Genomic DNA, 13818 nt, shown 5'->3' on the forward strand with positions numbered 1-13818 from the left:
AACGTTATTAGCACAAACCTATGGCATTTTACATTGTATAAATTAGCCTAGCAGCTAGCAGAGATTTCCTCTGCTCATATTTCAGCCAGGATAAATCACACACAGTGTGTGGAGACTTTATTGTCTTCACAATTGATTGTTTCTGTGAAATTAAAGTAAATCAAAGCTTTGTTTCCACTGAAGGAAATGGTTTCATTTCTGAGGAGGTGCGCGTCAGGTGTAGACTCTATGTCGACGCAGAGCCAATCGATTCAACATTCGACAGTAGAAATCCCACAAGTCTTTTGTCCTCACCATGTCTCTTTTCCTAAACCTAACTTTGTCACGGCTGCTCTCAGCACATCGTACAATGTCTGTGTTCACATTTCACTGAGTGATGAAGAGGAGAAGAAGGAGAGAGAGTTTTGACTCTGACTCACCTCCTGCAGTATCTTTGCCTCCCCTTCAACTCTCTGGCGCCCCCTGGGGACGCTCTGTCTTTTGTCTCTGAGTAAAAGATGGATGAAGTCATGAAGACTCGCAGTGAGAGGAGGAAGAAGACCGCGCAGTGAGAGCAGAGAGCACGGTGATGAAGAGAGGGGTGGCAGTAATGACTGAAGTAGAGGATGATGAAGGGAGGAGAAAGTCGGACTCCTCGGCTGAGTCTGTCTGCAGGGTGAAGGATGGAGGAGGAGGTGAAGGGATCATTCCCTCGCCAACGAGCCGCAGCCGAGGAGGAAAAATGAGCGCTGTCCCGGGAAACTCCTCCACTGCGCTCACATCGTCCAGCCGCCGGCTCCTCGCCCTGATACTCTGCTGGAGTCAGGAAACACCAAAGAGTTTGACGCTCAGAGACAACGGGAGGAAAAAAGTTGTCGTTCTTCAGAGAGTAGGAAACAGGAAGTTAAGGGTTGGACATCTTGTTTGCTCCACCCTCCTGTTGTAGCCAGGTTCCCTCCTGTTACCTGTCAAAGGCCTGTCCCAAACACACTCTGCGACTCTAATCAGTGACGACATGTGATCAGGTCCAAACAACCCGACCAGGAGAGGCTGATCAATACGAGGCCGCAGCAGAGGATTGTGGGAGCTGAGCTGCTGACAGGCAGCAGGCGGAGAAACAACATTTACAAATGAGGAACAGCGATGTGAGGACGGCAGCGTGGACGGGTCATTACTGCAGCCAATGAGACGGAGCTAAAATATGTGTCCTCTGCAGACTGCCGAGACGCACCGCCACAGGAAGTTGTTTAAAGGTTACCTGAGTGAAAAGCTGTGACGCACGTTATCAGAGATTTACATCCACACAGAGATGACTGAGAGACGCTCCATCATCACGTCTGTGTGGTGTCAGCTGTCATGGTGAAGTCAAGTCACAAGTCCAAGTCAGACTTTAAGGACCAAGTCATTGAACATTTGACGTCCAGATTAGAGCTCAAGTCATTCAAGTTGTCTTTTTTTTCTCTTTTCAGTAATATTGCTCACAAGTGTCTAAATGAGACCACAGAACGCCATCACGCCGAACATGGCCTCGCTGTGGTGGTGGTGGCGTTAAGTCATGTGACCGTGGTGACGTCTGTTTACAGCCTCACAAATCATAAAGAGGTGTTTATTAGTGAAGATTATCTCACTGAACAGATCAGAAACGTTTCTCGTGCAGGCTGATCTGGTCCAACTCAAACCAACGAACCAACTCTAGCTGATTATACAACTTTGGAACATTAGATTGAGACGTAAGGAGACGCCTCCAGGTCTGAGAGCACCCTGAGACCTGTGAACGCACAACAACGCACAGATTGGACGTCACTGAGGAAGACTGACGTAGACGGAGAGGACGTCATTGACAAAGATGAAAAAAAGCGCCAGCAGCTGTTTTTTAAATAAAGCACTGGGATGAAACGCTCCCCAGCGTCCTGCCACTGCTTTTCTGCTTTGTGGACACGCCCTGAGGGGGTCAGTGTCCTGATGTACGGCATCATATGCAAAGAGGCTGTTGCGGGTCACAGGACGGCGGCGGTCGTGAGCTGTGCAGGTGTGAGTGGACGAAGGTTTGTGAAGCTCAGTGACTTCACTTTTCTTCTTGACGATGCAGAATAACTTTGCTGTCGTCGAGTCTTCAGGGTGTTTCTGTGTTGGTGTCTAAATTGAGCTGGTGACTCATTAAGGTGAGTGTGTTTCCTCTGTTTGCTTTGGGACCTCTCAGCCACCGTACAGACGTCCTCGCTGCAGGTACACACACACACACACACACACACGCTCACCCTGGTGTCACCTCAGGACTGCAGCTTTAGCTCTGACCACTCTGACGGCCGGGTAATTGGTTTCCATTAGACCACCCTGTTCTATCCTTCCCATCAGGCCGTGCAGGAGGGGGCGTGCCCTCAATTCCCCGCCGCCAGACACACTCGGCCCTTGCTGTCCGATAACCTCCGACAGACGAGGGGGGGGTCAGAGTTATAACGAGGAGCGTCCATCGTGACGAGGACGTCAGCTCACCCTGCTCTGTCTTCAGAGACGAGCTCGACCTCTGGGCTTCAACGTGACGCCGACTCTGTTACCGCCGCCATCAAACCGCAGAGGCCAGACGCCGTCGCTGTGATAGATGATGATGTGTATAAATATATCTGTGATGTCACAGTGGAAGTGGAATAAATCTGCAGTGCTGACAGAGAGAGAAACTGACTCGTGTCTTCAGGTTTAAAGGAGCGTACCTGAGCGTACCTTCACTGAACTGCTGAAACTACTGCAGATATACTTACCTGTCGATGTGCGTCGACATCACAGGTGATGTGATGTCTGTTGTGTGAAACTCATCTTCCTTTAAGACGTCTTTACTGGATAAATAATCACCTGATTATCAATATATGAACAACCAGAGTCAGGACAGGATGTCGACTGTGAACACGACCTGAGAGTCGACCTGCTGTTACTAGCTGCTGGATGCTAACGGGCTTTTTAATGATGTCTGTGGGGAACCTGCTTCTTTGCTCTGCTTCTGGTTTTAATGTCACACCATCATCTGCAGTGTGTCAAATGTCAATGTAAGGAAACAAGTAGAAGAATCCTGCTGGGTAGCACAATGGACGCAATGCGAATGACGCGAAACACGTGGAGTTAGCCGTGCAAATGAAGCAAGAAGCGTGATTTTGCGTCATATATTTATTTGAGAGATTTGGATCAATTGGCGCCACGATGGCTCATCAGCATTGAGATCCTCCGGGGATGCATGACGCTGTGGATGTACCGGTGAACGTTCGTTCATCGATTCAGCGATTTCACACAGGTATGATGCAAATCAGCACAAAATATTCTACCTTTTAAACTCAAGCAAATAATTGGACACAAAAATTTGCTTTGCTACAGACAACGTCAGAAAGTATCTCCGTCGTCTGTCGTAAATTCTTTAACCTCTGTTGTTCTTCACAGTGAGATTTGTTGCCGTCGTATCTTCAGCTTCCTGTTGAGTAAAATCTGACGCACGTGTTGAGGTTAGAGCTGTTTGTCTGAAACTGAGATAAAATGTTCATGTTAACACATTAACGTACCGTCATGCAACGGTTCTGATGATTTCTAACAGACTTACGCAACACGAATGGTGTCGTCACGTTACGTACTGATGTACAGTGATGTAGGTCGGGTTTAGGAAAACAAACGTGGTGATGACAAACCTTAAAATAACTCACAGTTTCCTTTTGATGTGGCCAGGAAGAACTTTACATTTTGGTACGATACAGCCCAACACAGCCCAACACAGCCCAACAGCACCTGTAGCTGCAGGATGATACACTGCTGGACGGCGTCAGGTTGAACCAATGTAATATATAAGGAGCTGGAAAGTCCCTGTGGGACGTGAGGGCACGTGGACGGTTCCAACAAACCCTGGACTTTCACCCAGGAGCCTGCTGTTCACTTCCTGTTTGAATGTTGAGCCAAACCTTGTGTTTTCGTATGAACCTAACCATGTGATTTTTTTGCACAAAGAAAAAATATAAGATGCTTTGACAACAAAGTTTATAGTGAAAAAGACTGTGAGCATCTAACGAGCAGAAACTGTACACTTCCTGTGAAAACAGAACTTTATTTTGAAAAGACATGATGCATGTAACAGGTGTAAACTGAGACAGAGTCCAGGAGGAGACCTAGTGCATCACATGTAGACGTGAACAACACTAGCCATGTTTCCATCAGCCTGTTTAGATGCACATCTAGAAGTATCGCATTGGAAAATTATGATGGAAACGCCAAAATTTGAATTAAAATCGCCTGATTCTCACAAACTAAAATACGTTCGCTTTAGCCGGGTTTTGGTTGATTCGAAAAAATGTTGATTCGCAAAACGGGGGATGGAAACAGTTATGTTCGAATTAAGTCTGACGTAGCGCACCTCTCTCCATGGTGATATCCACACTCCGGGTCGGGAAGGCGGTAATGCATTTACAAGCTGGTTGCCAACTGCCAGGAAACATAGAAGAAGAAGAATGCGAGACTTGTTATGTTTCTGGTTCTGCGGAAAACTCGTGCAAGTTCATAGTTTTCACCAAAGTCCGTACATTTAATGGAAACACACAGGATTCGTATTTCTTTTAATGCGCATTTCCCAATGATTCCAATGCATTTCCCAATGATTCCAATCACTTTTGGATGGAAACATAGCTAATGACAAAGCGGCGACATGTGATGAGTTGGAATGAGAAGCTGTTGGACGGTTGTGACGCTTAAAGAAATGATCCTCTCTCAGTGTGGGTCTCTGGGAACAAGTCTTGGGCCGCAGGACATCACGTGATGATCCAGAAGTTTGAATTGGCTTCAGAGCCTGGTGCATTTAATACGACGTCCGTCTTTGCTCCCGTCAGCACACGGACATGTGATCGTCATGTGATCGCAGGCACAGTGTTGTGTCACTTTATGTCCAGAACACGAGAACAGCCTGTGTGTTTGTTGTTTGTCGTGTGCAACATTTAAATTCATTGTGAGGAGCTCTGCAGCCTCCGGAGGACGACGCTCTCAGCTCCTTTATCATCACTTCTAAAAGCACTCGATCATGGCGGAGTCGTGCCCGCTGAGACTGTGTGTTGTGGCGAGTCTCCTCGCTGTTATCATCTCCCTTCACTAAATAAAGCAGCTGGTGGGAGTGTGGACGAGGCGTCTATCAGTCCCCTGTGGACCCCGACACTCTCACACACCAACTGCACTCGTCTTAATTGGCCCTAAAGTGGTCGTTGGCTGGTGTTAGTGTCCCCCAGTGGCTGCTCCGAGCGTCAGCACAAAAACTGAGGAGAGAACTTCATTATGTTCACAGAGAGAAAACGGCTCCATAATACTGAATATGTGCTGTTATCACATGATGTATGAACGTGGAGGTGACTCTGTCAGCCGGCAGGTACGGAGGCCCAGAGCAGCCACACTTTCAATTTGATTTTTAAACTGAATATATCCACGAGCACCTGATGAGGTTTTAAACTGGGGAGCGAAGTTGTTTAACGATTTTGTGGAATTCAAAACAAACTTCCTGCTTTTATTTCAACGCTACCTGCAGCAGCCTGGATCAGTTAAACTGAACAGTAGAACGATCGGGTCATTGTATTTGTAAACAGATTGTGTAGCCTGAAATGGTGGAGGGCTGCAGGTTACTGGGCCGTCTTCAAGTTTAAACCATGGCAAACAATTTATATAAATAAAATAGCCAGACAACTAGAGCTGCCAGCGTTAATGTCTTGATCACAATATCACTAAGGTTTGAACAAAACGCGTATTTTGAAAATTTATGTTTGTTGCTGCTCTTTTTGCCACCACCTATTTTTCAGAGGCAATAGATGGCTGAGTTTTAAAGGGATAGTGCAGCCAAAAATGAAAATTCAGCCATTATCTACTCACCCATATGCCGAGGGAGGCTCAGGTGAAGTTTTAGAGTCCTCACATCACTTGCAGAGATCCAAGGGGAGAGGAGGTAGCAACACAACTCCACCTAATGGAGGCTGACGGCACCCCAGATTCAAACGTCCAAAAACACATAATTGAAACCACAAAATATCTCCATACTGCTCGTCCGTAGTGATCCAAGTGGTTACAATGAGGCTAAAAACAGAGTTCAAATGATGTTTTTCCAAACAACTTTTTATGTCGGGGCTTCAGGACACTTGGATAATGCATCTATTTTCCCGACCTCTCCTGGTGATAATAAAGATAATAAGGTGCTCCCAGTCCCACAAGAATGACTCCTGTCCCATCCCGCTCCCGTGTGAATTTTACACGTCTTACAGACAGCGTACGAAGATTTAACGGCGCCACTCTCGAGTCTTAAAGAATTCTTTAGTACTCCAGACTTGCCTGAAAGCTGTCAGAGTGATGCGCCGATCGTTTTCCTTCACTGTCACTTGTAACGCTGCCTTCCCTAACTCCTCCGACTCCATTTTGGCGGCTGGCTGCACCGTGCGTCAACGTCCATATACATCATGCACTGGTCAGGTGGCTGGTTGCTGGTTGGTTGCAGCCAGCAACCAGCCACCTGACAGGAGAGAATAAAAATAAAACAAGTCAACAGATCGACCAGCTTTATGTTAAAAATAAGGAAATAGCTTTTATTCATTGTGGAACTGCATATTTATAAAAACTTGACTATTGTTATCATGATTCCCAGTCCCGCCCACTCCTGTTGACTTTTTTACCCATCCCGTCCCAATCACGTGACGAATAGTGAAACTGATTCCCACGGGAATCACGTGACCCGTGGGATTCCCAAAAACTGTCAGCCTCTAATAAAGACACAGGACGACGTCAGAGACACAGAACAGTGTCTTATTACTCAGCGACTCCAGACCAGAACTGAAACTAGAACAAAGCCCTCTGTAAAGAAGTCACCGCTGAAGATCTCACTGTTCATTCAGACACTGTGGCGCCGCAAGGAGAAGCTCCGCCCTGTTTATCAGCCTCTGTTTGAACCAACACTTCCATGCACCTGCATTTTTAACGACTCTGACGGTGTCCAGTTAAGAGTTTTTCTTGTTACTGAGGTCGACTCATGGACCATGGGGTTCGTTTGGCGGCCATCTTGAATCAATATCTACGTTAATGTCAGAAAAAGGCAGATTTTAATAACTGAACCAGACGACACACAAAGACAAATGAAGCTCACTGACGGGCTGCAGCCTCTCTGTGTTGGTGAGAAACAGGAAGTCAGTCTCAGGGTTGTTACACTGATGATGTCTGTGGCATCAGGATGAGTCAGATCCAGGTTGATGAGGAAGACCTCAAACCAGAGCAGGTACCTGATGAAGGCTGAATAACGCTGCTGAGTGTTAAGTGAACAAAAGATGATCCAAACACGTGACATGTTCTCACTACGTGTTTGTCAGTTGCTGATAATAGTAAATAATTATTGATATGAGCAGCTTTAATAGGCGACATGTCATCACCTGATTTTATGGATGGTGTGAAGATAACTTTATTTCTAACAGCAGAACTTTGCTCCCTGTGACTGAAGACTGGAGATGTATCTGCTCCACCTGCTCAGCAGCCTGTTAATGTTTCCCTCTCATATAAAACTTTATCACTTTGTTCCCTGCAGGTGACGTAAATATAAACTCAGGAGAAAACCAAAGGTTGTTTTTAGGAGTCAGATTGTAGCTTGGTTCTTCCTGTCATTTCCCTTTTAACCCAACTTAAAGTCTGGGTCAGTGACTGTGGTGACATCACCTGCTCACCTGTCTGCCTCCTAATTAAGTCCCAAAGTCCTCACAGGAATATTTCCTACATGACAACATCTTGTTACTGATGCTGAAAATGGTGAAATCTGTCGTCATATCAAACATTATGGTTTTGTCCACTTTAGTGTCGGATCAGCTGCAGACTGACTCGGCAGAGATGGCAGCCATCTTGTTTTTACATGGATTAGTGTAATGAGGTCTCACTGCCACTAGATGGCACCAAACGTGTCCATGATGGAGGACGACAGGTCTGAGTGAAGCAGAAGAAAAAATAAAAAATGTAGAAATTAAATCTGGTGTTTAAAATACAACCAAATCTTTACAGAAGAACATTAGTCACCAAAAAAAATCAGTTTATCTTGGAATGAATATCTTATGAATGAGATCCATATTTCAATTGCAAAACATGAACATCATAATTTCCACCAAAGCTTTTTTTACCAGCTGAAAAAGCCGGTTGCTCCTCAGGAAACACAGAGCTGAGACATGGAAGTCATGATTTCAATTGAAGTTGTAATTCAGAGACATGGAAGTCTTGGTTTTCAGCCACAGCTAAAAGTGTGATATTATTGAGATGCACAGGTGAAATGTTTAAGATACAGAATTTATAAATACAAGACACGAGTCAGAATTACAAGAAAGAAACAGAAGTCGCAATTAATTAGAGTTATTAAATTAAATCATCTCACCGTGACCTCCAGCATGACCTGGAGCGTTTTGCAGCCGAGTGTGAAGCAGTCGGGATGAGAGTCAGCTCTAAGTCTGAGGTCATGGTCCTCTGTCGGAACCGTGGTTTGCCCTCTCTGGGTTGGGAGAGAGTTACTGCCTCAAGCGAGGGAGTTCAAGTATCTCAGAGTCTTGTTCACAGTGAGGGCAGAATGGAGCGTGAGATGGATCGGCGGGTCGGTGCGGCTTCTGCAGTGATGCGGGTGCTGCGTCTCTCATGGTTCAGAGGAAGCTGAGCCAGAAGGCGAAGCTTTCTNGGAGCTCAGAGTAGAGCCGCTGCTCCTTCATGTTGAGGTGGTTCAACATGTGATCAGGATCCTCCTGGTCCAGCTGGTAGGAGGCCCCGGGGCAGACCCAGAACACACTGGAGGGATTATAGAGCTCATCTGGTCTGGGAACACCTCGGGGTCCTCCAGGAGGAGCTGGAGAGTGTTGATGAGCAGAGGGACGTCTGGGGTGCTTTGCTCGGCCTGCTGCCACCGAGACCTGACCCCAGATAAGCAGATGAAAATGGATGGATGAATTAAATTAACTTTAACAGACATCAATTTTGAGATTGAAAACCTGTGATATAAAGACACTCAACACAAAAGTACGTGATGCAAAATGATTTATATTAATTGAGACGTCAGAGTTTTGAATTATGAGGTACATTATTCATAAATGATACAGAAGGTCTGATGAACCGTGGAAATCAGCTGTACGTCATGGATGACATTTTGTTTTAAGTATTTACCAGAAGTCAATGTTTGATCACAGGAACAGGAAGTGATCGTCATATGTGAGTCCAGATGATGTAATAACGTTCCTAATGATTTTCTCTGAGTACAGTTAAAGTTAATTTAATTTAATAACCTGAAGAACAAAGAGTTTCCATCAGAGCAGCTCCATGTGGACATCAACAGGCTGCAGCAGCCAGGACTCCAAATCAAATTATATTCAATCACATTATGTTTCACTTCAGGCTTTTATTTTCCAGGTTCCAGCTGACTTCCTGTCTGCGTCCCAGCGGGGAGCGGCTGTGTTCAGTCACCCTGAAGCCCAGTGCAGAGGGTCGAGAGTTGAGGGACTCTGCTCAAAGGCTCGCAGACACAGAGGAGACAAAGTTTTACTCTGCTGCCGATGACATCAGAGTCACTGTGACATCATTAACATTCAGCACAACATGGCCGACAGGAGAGTTAAACTCAGCTGATCCATGCGCTGACGTCTGTTGGTCTGATCTTTAGACTTATGAGAGCGTTTACAACAGAAGTTGAGTTTCTCCCCAAAGTTTATAAAGTGTCTGCAGATAAAATTATTTTTACATCAACACAAGTCAGTCGGTCGTGATCAGGAAGAGACGAGACGTGTGAGGAGGCAGGAGAAACAAAAAGATTGAGTTTAATGAATCCAGGAAGTCGCACACGTTCTCGTCCTGACTCGTCACGTCCCTCGTTTTGTTGGTGGACCTTCACGTCTACGTCTACCTTGTTTTGTGTTTAGTTCCTCATGCAACAAAAGCTCGTGGTTAGATGACGTCCCAGAAAGTTAACAACCAACACACCCAGGGTACCTTGGACGTCATATGTGGACGTGGAAAGTCCATGACCAAATGTGGACATGTGACGAGGTCACAGTGAGGATGTTGCCTGATCAAAACTTTATCTGGCAGCTTCTCGCTCTGCTGCTGTTAACGAGCGGAGCTAGCTGCTAACTGCTAACAGCCACCGCTGCTAAAACATGTTTCTACTCCGTCTTATTTAATAATCACTCAGTTCTCCTTTGGTCTCATTTTGAATGTCCGACAGTCCAACAGGAGCATTTTTGTCTCATCAGTGAACATGAATGTTTTTCATCTTCGTGTTATTGGATCAATATTATTGATTAAACGTTATTTGGATGTTGTAGCGTGTTGAGGTGAAGCTCAGTTTAAGTGCTTTGTGTATTTTTGGGTCGTTCACACACACTTTATAAACTGATCACGTTTTATCTGTCACGTGAATGTCAGATAAATGTAGAGCAGTTAAAAGAAGTATAAAATGAAGATGTAAAACCTGTACTTGAGTAAATGTACTCAGTTACTTTGCTCAGCAGACTCAGGTCATGTGGTCTGAAGTCTGTTTGAGGAGTGTGTGTTCGGCCTGTGACAGATCGGCGGCGAGGACTCCCCGAGGTGACAGAGACGCTCAGAGATCAGCTGAGAGAGCTCAGCTGTCAGAGGGCTCGTCTCCACATCTGGACTGAGACACAAACAGAGACACATCTGGACGAAGACACGGAGCGTCAGCAGCTTTATGTAACTGATAATCTGTCGGTCCGTCAGGTCTAATCAAAAACAGCTGCAGTCAGAGATCCCCCCCCGACGCCTCATCTGCCCCCAGCTTCATCTGTCACCTCCCTACATCCACCTCTCCTCCTCCTCCTCCTCCTCCTCCTCGTCCTCCTGCTCCTCGTGTCATTCATTACCCAGCAGGTCACATTTGAACTTGTGCATGGCGCCCTCCGTGTCTCTTTCCTCCGCCCTGAGGAGGGGCCGGTGTGAGCGCGGCGTGCTGACGGATGAATATGAATGAGGTGTTTTAAAGGTCCCAGTGGAGTCACAGGACGACGTGAGAGGAAACCTGATCAGCTGCTGCTCAACATCAACGCTGAGTGTCGTAAAGACGCCTCGTTATCTCTGCAGAGACTCTACAGGTGTCTCATAAACACAAAGTCCAACAGGTTATTAAAGGTGTCAGTCCGTCCCTTTGTGATGATGATGATGATGATGATGAAGATCAGACCCTCACTGCTGCATTTGCACCACCTCTGACTCATGACTGCTGTTAGCTGGTGTGTTGTTCCACACTGTGGTCATGTTACTGCTCAAAGCTCCTGTGGAGGTTAAAGATACTCTTTAGCCTTTATGTGCTGGGACAGATTATTAGCATGACGTTCTGCGACGTGCAGCTACAGCTGGTGGTTAAATGTAGGAACAATATTCTGGTCTGGCTCAACATTCACACAGGTCTGGAGGTTCCCTTTCACACATGTGGCACACAACAGGAGACTGTCTGTGTCAGAGGCGTTCTCATCTACTGGAAATACTGTCTGTGTCAGAGGCGTTCTCATCTACTGGAAATACTCTGTTTGTTTTAGGTGAGGGGTTTAGGTGAGAGGTTTAGGGGAGGGGTTTAGGTGAGGGGTTTAGGTGAGGGGTTTAGGTGAGGGGTTTAGGGGAGGGGTTTAGGGGAGGGGTTTAAGGTGAAGGGTTTAGGGGAGGGGTTTAGGTGAGGGGTGGCACCTGGGCAGAGTGTGCAGGAGACAGGACATGACACAGATGACACTGCGGACATGTAGCCTAGGAGTCTTTTGCTTGAGTTAGTCTGATGATCAGTTAGTCTGTCAGTGAGGGACCGAGCTTTAATCATCAGAGTGTTTGACATTTTCATTTTGCTCTAAAACAAACACCTGACACAAAAAGGAAATTTATTATTTTATGTGTTCATCTAGTAGCTAACCCTCATAGCCAGTGAGTCAAAAAGTTTATTTCAGACACTGAATGTTTGCGTTCTAAGTTTCTACAAACCACAGGTGTGTGTGTGTGTGTGTGTGTGTGTGTGTGTGTGTGTGTCTACACAGCTGTTTAGGTCCAGCTGTTTGTCAAACTGCCCTTTTCAACCTGTCGGTCAGTTTAAAGACACAAGAAGCAAAAATCCTGCAGCTGTAATCCTCTGTGTGTGTGTGTGTGTGTGTGTGTGTGTGTGTGTGTGTGTGTGTGTGTGTGTGTGTGTGTGTGTGTGATTATAAACAGACCCTCTGCATCTTCTCATGATATTATAAACGTCCGTCTCCTCTGGATCTCTGTAACAACGGCGTCCTCAGAGTCGAAGCGTCGGCTTTAATCTCACCGTGTGTCTTTCACTGAGTCAGTAAAAGTTTCTGGATGAATGAAAATGTTTGTGTGTGTGTGAGCGAGTTTTTGATGAAGGACAGATTGTGTGAAGTGAGAGTGGACTGCAGGGAGATTAAAGAGTGAGTCTGGAGACATTAAAAAAAACTGAAGCTTCTTTGTGCAGCGACAGACTAAATGTTTCATCATGTTTATTATCAATAACGGCCATTAGAGTCTGAAATGTGTCGCAGGATAAACATGGAGTCAGTTGTGTTCATGGGATTTAAAGGAGACAAATATCAGATATATAATACACTGCTCAGAAGGGAACACTTAGATCACACATCAGATGTTGATGGAGGAACGATTACAGAGTCAGGCCATATCCACACGAAGACGGAACCCATTTCGTTTTTTAAAAGTTTTCCATAAACGGAATCATCTCAAGATATGTGTACGTTAACATGAAGCCACTGAAAACGCTGTAGTATATATGCAAGGCCTGTAAGTGGTGCTGCAGCGCTGCCACAAAGTACACCAGAAACAGAGAATAAGAAAAAGAGCATGCACACAAAACTCGAGCGATGTAAACACGAAGAAGAAGATGGCGGAAAATACAAATGCCAGAGGAGCCCACTTTGTATGGACTGTCGACGAGGTAGAGCTGCTACTGAGGGTCACACTTGATTACAAAACTACAAAACTGCAGGAAAGTGTTGCCTAGCGCATGCGGGTTCAGGGAGAGGTGGGGTTATGGCGTCATTGCTTCAGAAAAGAGGCGTACTGTGTTGTAAATACGGAAACGCGAAGGTGGTGTCTTCAGATTTTTTCACTCTGGGACCTGGTTGGTCGAAAGGTTTATACAAAAAAAACACCTTTGCGGATACACCCAATCTGGTCTCCGTGTGGACATGATGTAAAATATTCACAGATGCACAAAGTTTAATTATTTGGGAACAAAGTGACGTAACAATGGTCAGTGGGAACTAAAGTCATCGACACACTGATTCAAAATCACACTGACAATCAAAGTCAAACATTGAGATCACAGACTGATCCAACGTGTGTGAGTTTCATCACATGATGGTGTCGTGATAATTAACACTGATTCATTAGTTATCAAAGGAGGTCAATGAGTCCATTAAAACCTCTTGCACTGCACCCCCATGTTGTAGCGAAAACGCCTAAAATGACATACCCAAATTAAAATGTCTGTAGCTTCTGAACCGCTCTGACTACATGCATGCATGACGTCTTGCCAGAAAGAAAACTCCCTGAAGTTTCTTGTGAAAGTGTCAGAAACACTCTAGGTGATACAGAGACAGAGTAATGGGCCGCTGAAGTCAGTCAAAAGTTGAAGATTTTGCCTAAAATAAAATAAAAAATGTGTTTCAGGATGAATAACTGTCTGTGGCTTCATCTGAGCAGGTAAATGACACTGTGGGGCTGTAGGCACGCTATCAAGGAACACTTGTTTCAAATTTGAAGAAGACTGCTCAAAGTATGACCATTCTACAGTGTTTTTACCATGAAAAGATCCAGGCGAGCTCCGAATTG

The sequence above is a fragment of the Epinephelus moara genome, chromosome 23 (genome assembly GCF_006386435.1).
Source record: "Epinephelus moara isolate mb chromosome 23, YSFRI_EMoa_1.0, whole genome shotgun sequence".
In the NCBI taxonomy this organism is placed as follows: Eukaryota; Metazoa; Chordata; class Actinopteri; order Perciformes; family Serranidae; genus Epinephelus; species Epinephelus moara.